Source organism: Lathyrus oleraceus, chromosome 4 (assembly GCF_024323335.1).
Source record: "Lathyrus oleraceus cultivar Zhongwan6 chromosome 4, CAAS_Psat_ZW6_1.0, whole genome shotgun sequence".
Lineage (NCBI taxonomy): Eukaryota > Viridiplantae > Streptophyta > Magnoliopsida > Fabales > Fabaceae > Lathyrus > Lathyrus oleraceus.
The window spans coordinates 97320631-97325345 of NC_066582.1; the positions used below are offsets into that span (position 1 = coordinate 97320631).

General features: G+C 35.9%; 1 non-coding gene across 1 annotated transcript; it reads right to left on the reverse strand.

The window, feature by feature from the left end:
- Positions 1–4241: 4241 nt before the first annotated feature.
- LOC127077976 (small nucleolar RNA R71) lies at positions 4242–4348 on the reverse strand. Its single transcript, XR_007787733.1, has one exon. It is a non-coding gene; the product is annotated as a small nucleolar RNA R71 (small nucleolar RNA).
- Positions 4349–4715: the final 367 nt, after the last annotated feature.

The following is a 4715-nucleotide window of genomic DNA, read 5'->3' on the forward strand; positions in this document are numbered from 1 at the left end:
CTTTTGACCTATACCATTGATCAAATGATTTTTCCAAACTTCAAAAATGCATAACTCTATCATTTAAAATCCAAATGACATGAAATTTGTGACCCTTTTCAAGGTATTTGAGAGATCTAAAACTTTTATGAATACACTTTTCTTATTTGAAGCTCCTATAAAAGGTTAAGCAAGGTGGAATATTGATACATATGGCTTGACACTTAGAAATTTTTTGATATGTCAAATTTTTCCAAACTTCCACCTCAAATTTCTCCAAGTTCTAAGCTCCAAATGAAAATATGTTCAACACCAAACTTGTTCCTCTTGATCTCACCTTTCCAAAGAGATCAAACTCATTCATTTTGGACTTAAAATGCATAGTCTATGCATGGCTTAAACATGCTGATATCATTTGACATGGATCAATCTTCAAGCATCAATGTACATGTGCCTTGCAATCTAAGCTAACTTCAAACCATCTGATATGCAATTTTGGACCTCAAGTTATCATTTCATGGGTCTATGCGCGCCCATGCACTATGGCATCATCATTTGCCAATTTTGGAAAGTGGAAGTGAGTGTGCAAATATCACTTGATTTATCTATAAATAGAGCTTCAATTTCTCAGAATTGAGAACACGATTGCGCCAACTTTGATTCCCCATTGAAAACCCTTCATTCTCAAAGGATAAACCTGATAAATTCATTTGGATTTGAGCTTGAATCTCCACTATTTTGGAATTCAATTCTCCAGGAATCAATTGCTTCTAAACCTTTCCATTCTATTCCTGCAAGCAAGTAGAGTGAGTCCAAGCACAAGCTAGATCAAGATCCATCAAGTTCAGACCTCCATTGAAGGTAATTTGCATAAATTTTAAACTCTTTGATTCTCTTAAATTCTTGCTCAATTCTATTGATTCTTTGGTTGTCTGAAGTTCTACCAATGTAGGCAAGAAGATTGAGTTGCTTTGAGGTCAAATCGAAGCAAATCAGTTCATGTACCTCAATTTTCAATTCCACATATCTCTCAATATATTTGGAATTGGAATGAATGGAGGTCAGATTCGAGCTCAGTGCCATTTTTTCTTCAAGATCATGTCCTTATTTTTCTTTTTGGTGATGGTTCATCTTGACCAGTCCGGTGAGGTCCACCGGAGAAGATGACCGGAGCTCTGGCTCCGGCGATGACTTGGCAAGGCTGTAAACCATAGGATCCATATATCACATTCTAATCCTGAGTGTTGCTTTAAATTACCATTTATGCCACGCGGTTGACTCATGTACATGTGGAACGCGCGTTTTGGATCATCAGATCTGCCACCTCAATTAATGAGGGAGATCTGATGCTCCACGTAATTTAGAATTTTAGAATTTTTGTTTTATTTGCATTTTCTTCAATAATTCATATTAAATTTAATATTGATCCAAAAAATATGGGACTTTCACCAAGAAAGTTCAAATATTTTTCTCTTCCATATTCTGAATTAAAATTATTTTTTGGATCATTATTAATATTTTTCATGAATTAATTGATTTTGCATTTGTTTTTAATTGCTTACAAATATTTTTAAATGTCCAAAAATTATGAAATTTTTTCTCCAAGGTCCTTTGACCTTGTTTGACCTATGGTAAATCTCATGGCAATTTCTTTGGTGTTTTGATGAGATTTTAGGATTTGGACAAAACATATTTGAATTAAATGCACTATTTTATTATTTTTAATTGAATAAATGCCAATTTAATTTTGTTGACCATTTGTATTAACTTGTATGAGTTTGCTTATTGTTGTTGGGCCTTGGTCAAGGTTGATTTGATTTTTTCAAGTTAATATCATTGGATTTAGGGGATTGATTGAATGTACTGATAACATGAAATAATATCACATTTTTGGATTCGATTTAATTAAATTATATTATTATTTGATTCGGTTTATTTCATATTATTCGATATTACTTGGTATTTTCCTTCTATTTATTTCAGGTCACACTATTTGAAGCATACGTGAAAAAGAAAGAAAAGGAGGTGCAAAAAGAGGATAAAAAGCAATCCACTAAAGCTCAACCCACAACTACAAGGAGAGGCGCTGTGATGCTGTGACGATCGCCACACAAGGTGTGACGAGCGTCACGCCCTCCTGCTAAGTGTTACGAGCGCCACACAAGGTGTGACGAGCGTCACACCCCATTCCTATATTTTGGCTTTGACGCGTAACAGAAGCACGTTCACCCTTTTCTTCGCTTGACCAGTTGACGTGTGACCAAAAGCTACTGAAGGACGTTGGAAGAAACGGTCACTTGGTGGAGTGGTATAAATATATCCAATGGTGGAACCCTGCAGCTCTCTCTCAATTTCCAGTTTTCGGCACCGTGCATTATTTTTACTGCTTTTTAATTTTCCAGCACTCTACTTTCCTAGCAATTTTTATTTCCTTTTCTTTTCCAGTCAATTTCCAAAGCATTCAATTAATTTTCTCACAATAGTTTCTACACCGGAAACTATTGTGTAACTTTTACTGGATCTAACCTTACGTTAGATCATAGTATTTTATTCCTTCGCCTTTATTTTACTGTCTGATCGAAGATTGTGAAGAACAAATCCAACCGGTCTGTGGTGGAGTGTTCAAGCATCGAAGCTAGGAATAATCAAGATCTCTATTAATTTTACAGGTTCTTTAATTTTATTGTTTTAATTTATATATGCTCTGTACTGCTGTTTATCTATACTGTTTGTCTGACATGGCTGTATTTAAGCATAATTATTGTTTAGGTTTGTTTAGCATGTCCGGCTAAATAAACTTAGGTATCGGTATGTAAAGTAAGCGGAATAAAGGAATAAAAACTAAGTTGGTTTAAATTTATTTAAATATATAGTCACTCTTTTTACGGTCTCAATTTACAGGGTTAATACCAAAGTTTTTGTACGAGAGTAAAAGACATAAAGAAGTTAAAATCAATAGAACGACAGTTTGAGATTTTAACTGGACAGTGTAAATTGGACATTAATTTTAAATCAGGGCGAAAGCAATTTTTAGAGTTAATTAAATCCTAATCATTTTCAAAAAGTATTTTTAAAGGTTAAATGTGAGGACGAGAGTTAAGCATTTAAGTTTAATCATATAATCTAAGTCAACAGAGCGAGAGTTTGAGACGAGGGTGTTTAGATGGTTAGCATTTTCTTAAAAAGAGTTTCTATAGATTCTATTGTTTTCAAAAAGTGATTTTAGTTTTAATTAAATAGTGAGAGCGTACGTTAAGGTAAAATCATAGTCTATTCAACAGAGCGAGAGTTTGAGAAAAGATTTTTAATCAATAGTCTCTAATGAAAGGACTTATTTTAAAACTAAGAAACCAACAAAGATTTGATTCCCTAATTACGACGAACTACATACCGATATCCGCGTTATTCGATATTTAATCTAGATCTTATTTTAGTTTTACTTTTCCCCCTAATCATCAAAGTATCATCCGCCTTAGCTTTACGAAGTAACCTTAGAAAACGGTATATCGATTCATAAGTCCCTGTGGGATCGATATCTTTTATTACTACGCGATTAGACTGTGCACTTGCAGTTAATACCCCAATAGACTCATAAAGTCGCGATCAAGTTTTTGGCGCCGTTGCCGGGGACTTTTATTTAGTCGATATCGTAACTCTTCTGTTACGCTGTAGAGACTAAGGTAATTTTTATTTTTTTTCCTTGTTTTTCGTTGATTTGTATGCCACACACTCGCTCACAAGGCGAACCGTATTACTTACGAATCAACGACGTTGAACGATATCTCCGAGTCTTACGACGAATTCAGGAGTATCGTGCTGCAAACAATCTTCCTCCAATCGAAATTCCTGATCTCCAAAATCTTCTTCCTTCGCCGATACCCGAGATGGAAGAACCAGCTCGTGCTCTTCGAGATTACGCCGCTCCATCGCAAGATGAGCCGCATTCGAGTATTGCTCCACCCGCAATCGAAGCAAACAACTTCGAACTTAAACCTTCACTGTTACAGGCAGTGCAACAGAATCAATTCTCTGGAAATCCTACAGAGGATCCAAACCTTCATTTATCTGTATTTGTTCAATACGTTGATACTGTTAAAGCTAATGGTGTCACTTTAGAGGCAATTCGACTTCGTCTCTTTCCTTTCTCGTTAAGAGATAAAGTTAGAAGATGGCTTCAGTCTCTTCCTTCCAACTCAGTCACCACATGGAATGAGTTGAAGAAAGTCTTTCTTGCCCGATATTTTCCTCCAAGCAAAATAGCTATGTTAAGAGCCCAGATAAATGGATTTAAACAGAAAGATAACGAGTCTCTTTTCGAAGCATGGGAAAGATACAAAGACATGATGAGACTTTGTCCACACCATGGTTTAGAGGACTGGTTAGTAATTCATACCTTCTATAATGGTCTCTTATACAACACAAGATTAACAATAGACGCTGCCGCAGGTGGTGCGCTTATGGATAAACCTTACGCTGACGCTTATCAACTTATCGAAAGCATGGCCCAAAACCATTATCAGTGGGGAAGCGACCGAACAATGGTAGAAAAACCTCAAACGAAAACTGGCATGTACGAGATAAGTAGCCTTGATCATGTTAATGCAAAGGTGGATGCTCTTGCCCAGAAAATTGAAAGTTTAAATGTATCACCTGCAACCACCGTGGTTGCCGTGACTCAAAATTGCGAAGTCTGTGGAATCCAAGGTCACACTTCTACAGATTGTCAACTCCTAACA